We start from the raw sequence: 15,979 nt of genomic DNA on the forward strand, positions 1-15,979 counted from the left end.
ATTTTTTAAGCTAAAAGTGATTTAGTTCTTAAAGTTTTTAATTAAATTATTAAGTGTTAATTATTTTTTTTGAATTTATTAGCTTTATTTCAATTTTATAGATTTTTGTGTGTTTTTATAGTTATTTTGTTGTAATATATTGTAGTTTAATTATTTAAATTATTGTAGTTTAATTTGTGGTAAAAAAATGTATACTATTGAGCTTAAGTGTTAAATATAAATTAAGTTATAATTAATATTTTCAAAGAATTAAATTGATTTATTTTATAGTTGAAAATATTTTATTATAATTTATTTTATATTTATTTTGTAGGGATTTTATTGTATTTTTGTGTGGAAAAAATGATAAAAAGCTGAAAAAGAAGTAGAAAGTGGCATTTTTGAAACACATTCAGCAGGCCCAAGTCACTAGCCCATTGCTCCTCCCAGTTGTTGCTGCCGTGACCTAAGAATCTCAGCTGCAAGCCTTCTCCACGCTAGCCTCAACTTCCTTTAGCATATAGCATCAACACCAAAGCTCACCTCTTCATATGCTTCCAACGCCAGCCTTCCCACCAAGGCCTCATTTGGGCCCAAGAGCTCCTCCAATTCCCTCTTCAACACAAAGCAGCCCCATAGCCCATTCGGCCCACATGCCAGAGTTGTCTAAACCAGCTGCCAAATAGCCACAAAAATGCCAAAAAGCATGTTTTTCATTCCCAATATTTTTCACTCAAATATCAATTCACTCTTCCCTATTTTTCTTACCTAAATAAACATTCCTAATTCATTTTTTTACCCTAGCTTTTCACTAATATTTTACCCAACCAAACATTTCATCTTTCCCATACTCTTACACTTACTCTATTTATCCTACCACTTCCCAACACAATTAAATTAATCAATTTATTTATTTTAATTTGATTATTTTAATCTCCATATTTTGCCTATAAATAGAGTCTTGTAAGACCATTTGGGGAGCTCTTCTTCTTCATCTTTTCAACATCTTCTACACATATTTTTCTCTCTTCTTTTCACTATTTTCTCTCTACCATTTTCATCTTTTGAAGAGCATGTCAAGTATGTTATTTTGTAATTTTTATTTCAATCTAGTTATGAGCTTCTAATCTTTTTCAAATGTTATTAAGATGATGATGAAACAAAATGTAACTAGATAGTATTTTTTGTTGTATGTTGATTTCCCATTTGTACAACATTGTTTATGGATTTTTCTATCAAAGATATGCATTTTTCATCTATTATTGATTGTTAAAGCATATTACACTTAGTTCTTCATTATGCAAAAATATGATATTCTTTGATTAAATGTTTTTCATTAAATTGTTCACATCTAATTCTTAGAGCATAAGTATCATATTTTGCCTAAACATAATCTCTTTGATTTTTTGTAGTTTCATTAGGTTGTAACACAACTAATGCTTAGAAATTATATCTTATATAAGTAAAGAAAAATCCTACCTTTTTTAAAGTAACTTGTGCTTGAATAGAAAATATATTTTAAAAAAATATAGTGTGATTTATTTCAACTATACCTAAACTTGGGAATCAATATACTTATAAATACTATTGAACTTGCATTTTGTGGATTCTAATATCTTAATAATCTTATTTTACATATCTCATTTGAAAACTATTTTTCTATTTAATCTTAAATCTTTTTATTACTTGTCTTTTATTTTTCTAAAACAAAATCTCATCAAATATTTTGAACTAGGTTAAAATATTCTTGCTTTGTTTGAAATAGTTTCTTTTGATGTTAGTCAACTCCCATGGGTTCGACCTCGTACTTACATGAAAATTATATTCTGAAACGATTCGTGCACTTGCGAGTTTAAATATTAAAACACCCTCTTTTGGGCTCAACAAGTTTTTGGCGCCGTTGCCGGGGAGTTGCAAGAAAGAAACGATCTTTCTACAAGGTAAGTAACATTCTTCTACTAGTTATTTTATTTTTATTTGCACTATCATCTTTAAAAAAAAAGTAAAAAATATATATATATATCTATAAAAAAAAATCGAAAAAAAGAGTAAAAATCGAAAAAGAAAAAAAAAAAGTTATACATATATTTATTTATATTGTTATATATTATATTATATATATCTTGGTAGTTGATGTCATTTAGTGCCTCCTACTTACTTATTAGTTGAGTGCATTAGTGCCTCCTAACCCTTTTTCTTTTTTCTTTTACTTTTTATGTTTTTTTAGTTGAGTGCATTTGTGCCTCCTAAATACTTGATAGTTGAGTGCAATTTTTGTCTCCTACATACTTGAGCAATCTATCTCTTCTAGTGATGGCATTAGTGCCTCCTAGCTTTTATTTTTTGTTTATTATCTTAGTTGATGACATTAGTGCCTCCTAAGTTTTATTATTATTATCATTATTATTATTAGTGTTGGTTGATGGCATTAGTGCCTCCTAATTTTTATTTTTTGTTGATCATTTAGTTGATGGCATTAGTGCCTCCTAATTTTTATATAACTATTTACTATTGCTATTGTCAAATTTTTTTTCTTAATTATCGCATTTATTTAGTTGTAATTTTATTGTTAAAGAAAATACTTGAAAAAAAAACAAAAAAAAAAACAAAGCTTGTTCTTTCAACATAAGCAATTTTGCTTAAAGGAAATTTGACAAAGTTCCCATCCACGCTTATTAATTAACCTCGGGGAATTGTTATTAAGTTGTGAGTAAGTGGAATCAAATAGGCCTGGGAACAAGTTTAAAAAAAAAATCATAAAATCATAACAAAAAAAAAAAATATATAAATATTTCTTGTTATAAGTATGCTCTGTGGTTGCGTTTCTAACTGATCTTCCACATCAGAAATTTGTTTTATTGTGATTGTTTGTGTTACTTGGTGAATTTGTGACATTGTATGCATCAGTGGCATCGTAATTCAAAAAATCGTTTGGTGAAAAAAATAGTGTCTTTACGTGAAATTGAAAGTGTTTTTGAAAATTTAAGCATAATGGAACAAGAACCTAATGTTGTGCAAGAAAAAACTCTTCTTGAATATTTTTCACCTATTTCATCTAATGCCCCATCATGCATTGTTTTGCCCACTACTAATGCCACTCATTTTGAACTTAAACCATCAATCATTCAATTGTTACCATCATTTTATGGTTTAGAAAGAGAGGATCCATACATGCATGTAAAAGACTTTTTGGAAATTTGCTCAACCTTTCGTTTTCAAAATTTTTCAGATGAGTCGGTTAAGCTTAGGTTGTTTCCTTTTTCTTTAAAAGATAGAGCCAAAGCTTGGTTAAACTCACTTCCAACCGGAACCATAACTACTTGGGATCAACTTTTTAATAAATTCCTTGCTAAATTTTTCCCCATGTCCAAAACTGATAGTTTAAGAAGAGAAATCTCCGAATTTTATCAAAAAGATAACGAAGAATTTTATGAATGTTGGGAAAGATTTAAAGATTTATTATTAAAATGTCCCCACCATGGTTTTGAAAAATGGAGACTTGTAAAATATTTTTATGATGGTTTAACCCCTTCAAACAGACAAATGATTCAATCTATGCATACCGGAAAATTTTTAAAATTGCAAGGTCAAGAGGCTTGGGACGCTCTTGAAGAATTTTCTGTTAATTCACAACAATTGAATTATTCTGAGCCTAGGTCTAGAGCCAACCCTTCACCAAAAAGAGAAGGAAAATATGAAATAAAAGAAGAAAGTGATTTAAGAACATCATTTGATAAATTAGCAAGAAAAGTAGAAGCCTTAGTAATAAGTCAATCTATGAATTCTCATGTGCAACCTAAAAAAGATGTTTGTTCTTTATGTGCTAGTTCATATTATAATGCTCAATCATGTCCTTCTTTTGTTGAAATATTTTCTGAAGAGGCTAATGCTTTACATTCATATGGAAAACCTTCTTCTGATAGCCCATTTTCCAACACATACAATCCAAATTGGAGAAACCATCCTAATTTTTCATGGAGACAAAACCAACCACAAATGAATCAAGGAAATCAATTCCACATGCCAAATCCAAATCATGCCCAACCAAGTCAACCTTACCCTCCACAAAGAAAACCTTCCTTAGAAGACACCTTACAACAATTCATGCAATCCACCCAACAAATCTTACAAAATCAGTCTCAATCCATTGCCAAACTCGAGACACAATTGGGTCAACTTGCTAATGCTGTAACCGAGAGAGAAAAAGGAAGATTTCCTAGCCAACCCATCCCAAATCCTAAAGGCCAATATGAAATAGGAGCCCCTAGTCATAAAGAAGAAGCTAAGTCTATTTCAACTCTTAGGTTCGGAAAACAAATTGTCAAACCCGATTACATACCTCCAGTTGAAAAAGACCAAAGCCAACCTCAAAGTTCCAACACAAATGACCTTTCAAAAGATGATGCTCAAATCCTTCCTTCCATCCCAAAAGCTCCTTTTCCACAAAGATTAATTCCACTCAAGAAAGGCAACCAATATGGTGACATCTTAGAAGTTTTCAAACAAGTAAGCATCAACATTCCTTTCTTAGATGCCATTAAACAAATTCCTGCCTATTCTAAATTCTTAAAAGACCTTTGCACTGTTAAAAGAAACACAAATGTTCCAAAAAAGACATTTTTAACTGAACAAGTTAGCTCCATAATTCAATATAAAAGCCTTGTCAAATATAAAGATCCCGGTTGTCCAACAATTTCATGCATCATTGGCGATCATTTTATCAACAAAGCTTTACTTGATTTAGGAACTAGTATGAATTTACTGCCTTATTCTGTGTATAAGCAACTTGGTCTAGGAGAATTAAAACCAACTTCTATAACACTTCAATTAGCCGATCGTTCAGTGAAAATCCCTAGAGGTATTGTAGAAGATGTTTTAATTAAAGTGGATAAATTATATTTCCCTGTGGACTTTATTGTTCTTGACACTCAACCTGTTGAAAATGCTCATGCTGAAATACCCATCATTCTAGGTAGACCATTTTTAGCTACATCTAATGCAATTATCAACTGTCGTAATGGTGTATTGAAATTATCTTTTGGAAACATGACTGTTGAATTAAATGTTTTTAATGTTGCTAAATCTGTTGAGTGTGAGGAAATGCATGGAGTTAACATGATAGAGAATATGTGAAGATGATGGAAATGACTTACTTGATTTTTGTGAAAAATACTTTGGTATGAGCTTGCATATTGATGATTTTAATGATGATGTGAATTCTTTGTTAGAGTCTATACCCTTAAATGAAACAAAAGTTGAACCATTTTCACCCTTAGATCATGTTCAATCAATTTCCGAGTCTCCAAAGTTAGACCTTAAACCTTTGCCAGAAAATTTAAAATATGCTTTTCTAGGAGAGTCTGAAACCTTGCCTGTTATCATAGCATCTGCTTTAGATAAAGAACAAGAAGATAAATTGCTAAATGTCCTTAGAAAACATAAGGAAGCCATAGGTTGGACTATTGGAGACATCAAGGGAATTAGCCCATCCATATGCATGCATAGAATCCATCTAGAAGAAAATGCTAAAACCTCTCGGGAATGTCAAAGAAGGTTAAATCCAAATATGAAAGAGGTCATTAGGGAAGAAGTACTTAAACTGTTAGATGTAGGTATCGTTTACCCTATTTCTGATAGTCAATGGGTTAGTCCAGTCCAAGTAGTGCCTAAAAAGTCTGGGATCACAGTTATTGAAAATGAGAAAAATGAATTAATCCCTACTCGAGTACAAACGGGGTGGAGAGTGTGTATAGACTATAGAAAGCTAAATAATGTTACTAGAAAAGACCACTTTCCTTTACCCATTATTGATCAAATGCTTGAACGTTTAGCTGGCCATACATATTATTGTTTTCTTGATGGCTATTCGGGATATAACCAAATCCCCATTGCCCCTGAAGATCAAGAAAAGACTACCTTCACTTGCCCTTTTGGAACCTTTGCATATCGTCGCATGCCTTTTGGTCTTTGTAATGCGCCTGCAACTTTTCAAAGATGTATGATTGCAATATTTTTTGATATGGTTGAAAGAAATCTTGAAGTGTTTATGGATGATTTTTCTGTGTTTGGAAATTCTTTTGATGACTGTTTGCACCATATTTCTCTTGTTTTAATTCATTGCAAAGAAAAGAATTTAGTTCTTAATTGGGAAAAATGTCATTTTATGGTTAAAAAAGGAATTGTTTTAGGTCATGTAATTTCATCTGAGGGAATAGAAGTTGATAAAGCAAAAGTTGACCTTATTTCAAAACTTCCCCCACTTAAAACAATAAAAGAAATTAGATCATTCTTAGGCCATGCCAGTTTTTATAGAAGATTCATAAAAGACTTTAGCAAAATTTCACGCCCATTATGTCATTTGCTAGGAAAAGAAAATGCTTTTGTCTTTGATAATGATTGCCATGTTGCCTTTGAAAGATTGAAATCCCTTTTGACTAGTGCACCTATTATTCGCCCTCCTGATTGGAATATTCCTTTTGAAATAATGTGTGATGCTTCTGATTATGCTATTGGTGCTGTTCTAGGACAAAGAATTAAGAAGTTACCTCATGTAATCTACTACGCTATCAAAACTTTGAACGATGCTCAATTAAATTATTCTACAGCTGAAAAAGAATTGCTTGCTGTTGTGTTTGCATTGGAGAAATTTAGGTCTTATTTGTTAGGATCTAAAATAATTGTCTATTCTGATCATGCTGCATTGAAATATCTCTTGTCGAAAAAAGATGCTAAATCTCGCTTAATTCGCTGGATCTTGCTTTTACAAGAATTTGATTTAGAGATACGAGATAAAAAAGGTTCTGAAAATGTTGTTGCTGATCATTTGTCTAGAATTGTTGTTGAGACTAATAATGAATCCACCACTATAACTGAAACTTTTACTGATGAACAACTCATGCATATATCTTCTTTGCCTTGGTATGCTGACATTGTGAATTATTTGGTCACTGGTGAAATTCCTTCTCATTGGTCTAAGCATGACAAATCTAAATTTTATTCTGAAGTGAAAAATTTCATGTGGGATGATCCTTATTTGTTTATATATTGCCCTGATCAAATAATAAGGAGATGCATTCCAAATTGTGATCAAACAAAAATCATATCTTTTTGTCATGATTATGCATGTGGTGGACATTTTAGTGGTAAGAAAACTGCTTCGAAAATTTTACAATGTGGATTTTATTGGCCTACTATTTTTCATGACACTTATGTTTATTGCAAATCTTGTGAACGTTGTCAAATGTTAGGAAGTGTAACTAGAAGAAACATGATGCCTTTGAATCCTATCCTTATTGTTGAAATATTTGATGTTTGGGGCATTGATTTTATGGGTCCATTTCCTAACTCTTTTGGTAACTTGTACATTCTTGTTGGTGTTGATTATGTGTCTAAATGGGTTGAAGCTGTTGCATGCCACACAAATGACCATAAAGTTGTGCTTAAGTTTTTGAAAGAAAATATTTTCTCCCGTTTTGGCTCACCACGTGCTATCATTAGTGATAACGGTACACACTTTTGTAATAGATCTTTTGAGCATTTAATGAAACAATATGGTATTACACATAAAGTCACTACACCTTATCACCCATAAACTAGTGGTCAAGTTGAAATATCAAATAGGGAAATTAAGCACATCTTAGAGAAAACTGTCAATCCAACTAGGAAAGATTGGTCCTTAAGACTCATTGATGCATTATGGGCTTATCGAACTGCATACAAAACACCCATTGGAATGTCTCCCTATAGACTTGTGTATGGAAAGGCATGTCACTTACCCGTTGAGCTAGAACATAGAGCCTATTGGGCAATTAAGCAATTGAATTTTTCCTTAGACAAAGCGGGTGAGAGAAGAAAGCTTCAATTAAATGAGTTAGAAGAGCTTAGGCATGATGCATATGACTATTCCAAAAAATATAAGGATCGAATGAAGATTTACCATGACAAAAACATTTTGCGAAAAGATTTCTCTCCCGGACAAAGAGTCCTTTTATACAATTCTCGTTTGCATCTCTTCCTGGGGAAGTTACGCTCTAGGTGGGTAGGTCCATACATTGTTCGCACTGTTTTTCCACATGGAGCCATTGAAATTGAAAATCCTAATAATGGTAATGTATTCAAAGTGAATGGACAAAAATTGAAACCATTTTTAGAATTGAAAACTGCTAAAGTGGATGAAATTCTTCTTGAGGATCCTATTTACCATGGTCCTTGATTGCTCTCATCAATTTTTGGTAAATGTGTGTTTTATTTATGTTTTTAGGTTAACTTATGTTTTTATTTTTGTTTCTTTTTTATTGCACTCTTGACATGCTCCATGATGAGGTACGACCATTCTAAACTCTAAACTCTTTCACGCTTCAATTTATATTTGTATTTTGATACATTGAGGACAATGCATAAATTAAGTTTGGGGGTAGTGGGTTTATATGGTTACTTCTTTCATATGTTTGAAAATGGTAGAATTTCTTTAAAAAAACAAAAAAATTGGATGGTAGAGTATCTATTTTATATATTAATTATATAAAAAAAACAAAAAAATGTTATCTTTCTAGTAATATATATATAGTTTTGTACTTTTATACTTTATTTTCTATCAAAAACTATTAAAAATAAAAAGTAAAAAAAAACCCCTTTGGTGATATCCGTTTTTCCTATGATAATACCCTTGATTGAGTTTGATTTTAGTTTAAAAAATATTTGAATCTTTCTTAAGCTTTGTATTTAATTCTTGGGTCAATTTTGCTTAAAAAAAAAATTATTCATCATAATATGTGAAATAAATAGTTTATTACAACAATTTTTCCAAAATTCACATAATAACTTGATAAATAGTTTTGGACTTCTAATTTAAAATATATTTTCAAAGCAAGATTGACTATGGAATTAATTATATAAGGTTAATTTTGATTCATATTTTTTTATAAATTATTTTCAATGTGCAATCTTTGAGGACATTTTTGATATCGCCAAATAAAAAATAAAAAAAAAAGTGTGTTTTTTATTTTTCTTTTGCTTGAGTACTAGCAAAATTCTAAGTTTGGGGGTGTGATAACTCTAGAAATTAGAGTTATTTTACCACATTTTTTAAGCTAAAAGTGATTTAGTTCTTAAAGTTTTTAATTAAATTATTAAGTGTTAATTATTTTTTTTGAATTTATTACATTTATTTTAATTTTATAGATTTTTGTGTGTTTTTATAGTTATTTTGTTGTAATATATTGTAGTTTAATTATTTAAATTATTGTAGTTTAATTTGTGGTAAAAAAATGTTATATTATTGAGCTTAAGTGTTAAATATAAATTAAGTTATAATTAATATTTTCAAAGAATTAAATTGATTTATTTTATAGTTGAAAATATTTTATTATAATTTATTTTGTAGGGATTTCATTGTATTTTTGTGTGGAAAAAATGATAAAAAGCTGAAAAAAGAAGTAGAAAGTGGCATTTTTGAAACACATTCAGCAGGCCCAAGTCACTAGCCCATTACTCCTCCCAGTTGTTGCTGCCGTGACCCAAGAATCTCAGCTGCAAGCCTTCTCCACGCCAGCCTCAACTTCCTTCAGCATATAGCATCAACACCAAAGCTCACCTCTTCATATGCTTCCAACGCCAGCCTTCCCACCAAGGTCTCATTTCGGCCCAAGAGCTCCTCCAATTCCCTCTTCAACACAAAGCAGCCCCATAGCCCATTCGGCCCACATGCCAGAGCTGTCTAAACCAGCTGCCAAATAGCCACCAAAATGCCAAAAAGCATGTTTTTCATTCCCAATATTTTTCACTCAAATATCAATTCACTCTTCCCTATTTTTCTTACCTAAATAAACATTCCTAATTCATTTTTTTACCCTAGCTTTTCACTAATATTTTACCTAACCAAACATTTCATCTTTCCAATACTCTTACACTTACTCTATTTATCCTACCACTTCCCAACAAAATTAAATTAATCAATTTATTTATTTTAATTTGATTAATTTAATCTCCATATTTTGCCTATAAATAGAGTCTTGTAAGACCATTTGGGGAGCTCTTCTTCTTCATCTTTTCAACATCTTCTACACATATTTTTCTCTCTTCTTTTCACTATTTTCTCTCTACCATTTTCATCTTTTGAAGAGCATGTCAAGTATGTTATTTTGTAATTTTTATTTCAATCTAGTTATGAGCTTCTAATCTTTTTCAAATGTTATTAAGATGATGATGAAGCAAAATGTAACTAGATAGTATTTTTTGTTGTATGTTGATTTCCCATTTGTACAACATTGTTTATGGATTTTTCTATCAAAGATATGCATTTTTCATCTATTATTGATTGTTAAAGCATATTACACTTAGTTCTTCATTATGCAAAAATATGATATTCTTTGATTAAATGTTTTTCATTAAATTGTTCACATCTAATTCTTAGAGCATAAGTATCATATTTTGCCTAAACATAATCTCTTTGATTTTTTGTAGTTTCATTAGGTTGTAACACAACTAATGCTTAGAAATTATATCTTATATAAGTGAAGAAAAATCCTACATTTTTTAAAGTAACTTGTGCTTGAATAGAAAATATATTTTAAAAAAATATAGTGTGATTTATTTCAACTATACCTAAACTTAGGAATCAATATACTTATAAATACTATTGAACTTGCATTTTGTGGATTCTAATATCTTAATAATCTTATTTTACATATCTCATTTGAAAACCATTTTTCTATTTAATCTTAAATCTTTTTATTAGTTGTCTTTTATTTTTCTAAAACAAAATCTCATCAAATATTTGGAACTAGGTTAGAATATTCTTGCTTTGTTTGAAATAGTTTCTTTTGATGTTAGTCAACTCCCATGGGTTCGACCTCGTACTTACATGAACATTATATTCCGAAACGATTCGTGCACTTGCGAGTTTAAATATTAAAACACCCTCTTTTGGGCTCAACATTAAGCGTCGCGAGCCCAAGCATCTGAGTCGCGACCCGCCCAAGGCAGAGGCCCCTGCCTCCCTTCTCACTGAACACGCGCCGCAGTGCAGCCTAAAAGGCGCCGCGGTGCGACCTCGCATCAGAAACCTGTTGGAAATGTGCCTTGAAAGCATATGTAGTAGACATTGTTTTAATGTAATAAATAAATAAATTGAATTTGTTATGAATATATTTTATGGACTATATTATTCTGTGATAATATTATGTAAATATCAGTAAAATTCCTAAGTTCATATATGTGATCTCAAACACGTATTGGTACGTGAGGATTGTGTTTGAGATAAATGAACTTGAATAGTTCGCAGTAAAATAAAGTTATGGAATCTTTAAATTAATTACTGCAAGTACGGTCTACTAGTATTATGAATACATATGATCTAGATCCGGATCACTAGTGTGGTAGGACACTTTAGTGGATGTGCTTTATATATTAGAAAATATATAGAACTGGACCATATATGTTTATTAATACTTAGTTAAATACCGTTACAAAGTATTAATTAAATATATCAACTGATGATCATATACAAATATATCTTAATCCTGAAGTTACTATGAACTCCTGTTTATGTTATATGAGTTCTTTGATTCACTTGTTAGGGTCTGTCAGAATGATCAGGCTAGAAGCTTTTGTTTTGGGAACTCATTAATATAGATGGCTGTGGACATAGTATCATATATGGAATCTATGCTTTCTCACAAGAGATTGAATGATGGTTCTCTTAAGGGTTGACTTTTGGGACTGAAAGGTTATTAAGCTCAAATTCATAATTTATGAATTAACCTTCACTAGTAAAGTCAATGGTACTTAAGGAAACAAGAGATAATTAAAAGGGTAAAACGATAATTTTATTCCCGATTAATTATGAACCATTATTAGAGGGTCAAGTTGTATGCAATGATTATATCAATGGCGCTTTATGATTGTAAAGTACTCAGTAAATGAAATGTCTATAATTACAAGAATGCAGTCTCATCTTTATAGTGGAATAATCATGAGATTAATAAATTAAGATTATTTAATTAAAGAGTTTAATTAATAATCTCAAATTTATTGGAGCTTGGAATTATAGGTCCATAGGTCCCCATAGCGGCTCTATCAACACTGTTCAAGGTAAGAGTTGATATGAAGGGAAAAATAGTTTAAAGACATATTTAAGAAGAAATTGTTCTTCAGGCTAAATATGCAATTATATGATAATAGTGATTAATTAATTAATTACAAATTAGTTGTAGTTAACAAAATTAATTAATATTTAATTATTGTATAATTTTCGAAATTATATTGAATAATTAAATTAATTTTGAAATTTAATTAAATAATTAATTAATTATAATTTTCGAAATTATAATAAATTAAATATTTATTTTTGAAAATATTGGATTTAATTAATTGGTAGAATTAATTAAATGGGAGATAATAATCTGATAAGTTCAAATTGGATTTGAATTTAAGAGATTAATATTTATTCAAATAATTAATTATATTTGATAATTAATTTAAATTTGAATTCAAATTTGAATTAGTTATCAGGTTGTTAGATCTTATATGACAAAGTAGTTTGAATAAATAATTAAATACAAATTGAAAAACCAACATTCCTAAAATTAGGGAGGCTACACGTGCACACACAATCCATGGACTGTGTGTGGCGTGTAGGGCAATTTTCAGGGATATGATTTTCATTTTTAATTAATTAATTAATTAATTAATGGATAATTCAAAAATTGGTTTTTAGATTTTTTCATTCATTAATTAAAAAATAAATTGTAAAATGGTTACAGATTTATTTTGTAAAATTTGAATATTTTCTTTTAAGTATGACTAATCAGGAAAATATTCAGATAAGTGAGACAACTCAGTCTATTCGCTGTGAAAAATAGAACGATAGTTTTCTCTCCCTGAAAATAAAGAACCAATTCTCTGGCCTATTCTCTTGATCTCATGTGTTGAGTACATCAAGTAGAATCACAAATAAACTATCCTTCATTCTCTAAGTGCCCACACACTTCTTGAGGTGTAGAGAACACTTTGGAAGATCTTGGTGTGAGTACGTGGAGGCGGCTTGGTTAGGAAGATCGTTCTAAATACGAAAAGATAGCAAGGACACTTGATAGGCTTCAAGAGGTATGAATTCTATCCTTAACTTGCTTATGATTAATGTATGTATGTTAATGGATCCACATATTTAAAGGTAGTTTAAATATGTTACAAAATTTTTGTTGTACACTGGGCCAACCCCACCATCATTCCGCTGCGTATTAGGAAACTCGTTCCTAACAATTGGTACCAGAGAGGTCATTAATCTCTGCATACATTAATTACTGTGTGGGCATAATATGCATTTTTATGTTATTGTAATATACGTGAATGGATGGATGTATGTATGATTATAGTTTGTTCTTAAGGGTCGTTAATTATATGGTGTTTTGGGTTTAGGAAATGTTCTTAAATTTCTAGATGAAAAATGTAAGTCATTTTGGGGCATAGGAATTTTGTAATTTTAATTTTCTGTGTTCAAATTATTTGAAAAATTCTGTAAGGCCCAAGCCCCGAAGCCCGAGCCTCACCCAGCCGAACTGCTGCGTGCCCAGCCCCTGCGTGCTGCCTACCCAGGCGCCCCAAGCACCTCGCCCAGCCGAGTGCCCGCGCCTGCATCTGCCGCGCGCTAGCCCGCCCCTGCGCTTGCATTTGCCGCACGCCCAGCGCGCGCCCCTGCACCTCGCCCAGCTGCACACCTGTGCGCCCCTGCGCCAGCTGCTGCTGCTCCCAGTCGTGCGCCCCTGTGTGCCGCACCCAGCAGCAAGCCGTGCACCCCAACCGCATGCCCTATCCTGAGCCACCATATGCAGCCGCCCCTAGGATTTTAAACCCTAGGGCTTGCATCCAAAAATTATCCATTTAAATTATGGGCTTAATTAAGTTAACCCATAATTAAAATTGTTTTATTTTGAATTAATTGTATGAGCCCAAATTCAAATCTGGGCCTAATAACTTATCGGGCATCAAACCTAAGTTAATTATTCTTAAAATTTGTTTAAGATAATTAAAAGTTATTTTAATTCAAAATTAAATGGATAAGTGACTTAATGGATCAAGACTACTTGTGAAGGCCCAAAGTTATAGATAGAGATCTATTTAGGTCTTATTTAGTTTCTTACATTTTTTGTGTATATTTTTGCAAGTGTTGTAATTTTTCTAGAAATACCCAAGACACCCGGCCCGCATTTATTTATTTATTTAGTTAGTATTTATTTATTTATTTAAATGTTTGAATGTGATTAAATTGTTTAATACTTTATCACGCATTTTTTGACATGCCATACATATAACCCACATAGTATTTAAAATTGTGCATGCATCTCATATGAGTGGAAACATGCCTTAGGATTGTCCTATGTGATTATATGCTGGTCCATATAATAATAAATCTAGTTTTTAACTAGTTCAAGAGCGAAAATAGATTTTAAAAGTTGTTTAATTTCTAGTATTTAATAAAATTGTTTTATTAAATTATAAATGATATTCTAAGTAATTATAGCAAAATAAAATTGAACTAATTAGGGCATAGTTCTATATTTTTAATTTTGCTTAATTTGATTAGTAATTATTAGAATATCATTTGGTAAAAATAGATCACTTTATTTTTACAACCAATTAAAAAGCATAGGATGTTTTGAGAAAACACATGTTCTAAAATAGTGAGTGGGAGAGGGAGTTATGACAATAAATCACATGGTCTCCATTATTAGTTAGCACCGAGGTAGCATGGAGAGGGCCTCGCAGCACCATTGCTTGTGTCCCCCTAAGGAAGGCTTCTGACTGTGTTATTCTCAAGGCAAACTTTTTTTTTCAAGAATAGGATTTAATAATGTATTTCAAGTTTGACTGACCCTAAGTCACACTCTTGAGTTAAGTCATTGATCTAAAATAATGGGTTACACTCACAAGGTACATTAGGCTTTCGAGCGGACTAGTGTATTATTGACCAAACAAGCGATTGTTTATAAGTCAAAAGAGAAATATTGATTTAAGTTTTAACTTATAAATTTGAGAACTTGTCTCAAAATTAATTTGGAATTAGTCTGACCTACCCTAAGGCTGGTCCATTAATGTTCAAATTAATTAATCGTGGAATTAGTAATTATTTTTTATGTGTTTTTTGTTGCATTCATGCATCACGTTTACTATTCCGAAAATAACTGATATTTATTATATGCATAAATTCATTTTGTTTATTTATTTAATTTCAACAATTATGTCTAGCTAAAATCTTGTATCTTCTTTACTTGCTAATGAAAAGTTGACTGGTGAAAACTACATGAAATGGAAATCAAACTTGAACATTGTATTAATATGTGAGAAGCCTAAAAAGTCATCCAAAAGCAAAGAGAACAAGAACGCTAAAACCTCCAAAAGGAAGCCCCAAAAGGGACACCCCAAAAGGGACTTGCTTTCATTGTGGAGAAAATGGTCATTGGATGAGAAACTATCCAAAGTATCTCACTGACCTCAAAGAGAAAAAGATAGGTAAATTTGATTTACTTGTGTTAGAAGCTTGTTTAGTGGAAGATAATTCCTCATCCTGGATAGTAGATTCAGGAGCCACTAACCATGTCTGTTTTTCTCTTCCGATTCTTAGTTCAACGAGGAAGCTTGCTGATGGAGAGGTGACTATGAGGGTAGGCTGTGGTCAGATTGTCTCTGCAGCAGTAGTTGGAACAACCCGTTTGGAATTTGAGAATAATAAATTTCTTGTTTTAGAAAACGTTTATTATATTCCTGGATTTTCTAGAAACTTAATTTCTGTTTCTATGTTGCATGAACAAAATTTTAAAATCTCTTTTAATAATAATTCGATTGTTATTTCAAGATATGGTTTTAAGATATGTTCTGCAAAATCTATCGATGGGCTTTATAAACTGCAAGCTAAAGAGAAATCTGTTAATAATTCTGAATTATTTAAAACAGTTAATCCTAGATCTATTAAATGACAAAAGACTGATTCCGATAGTGATACATA

The 15,979-nt window shown here is 31.1% G+C and overlaps 1 non-coding gene across 1 annotated transcript; it reads right to left on the reverse strand.

Annotated features, from left to right (window-relative positions):
• Window positions 1-3,357: 3,357 nt before the first annotated feature.
• Window positions 3,358-3,464, reverse strand: LOC133793158 (small nucleolar RNA R71). The gene has a single exon (XR_009874616.1). It is a non-coding gene; the product is annotated as a small nucleolar RNA R71 (small nucleolar RNA).
• Window positions 3,465-15,979: the final 12,515 nt, after the last annotated feature.

Source organism: Humulus lupulus, chromosome 7, assembly GCF_963169125.1.
Source record: "Humulus lupulus chromosome 7, drHumLupu1.1, whole genome shotgun sequence".
Taxonomy (NCBI): Eukaryota; Viridiplantae; Streptophyta; class Magnoliopsida; order Rosales; family Cannabaceae; genus Humulus; species Humulus lupulus.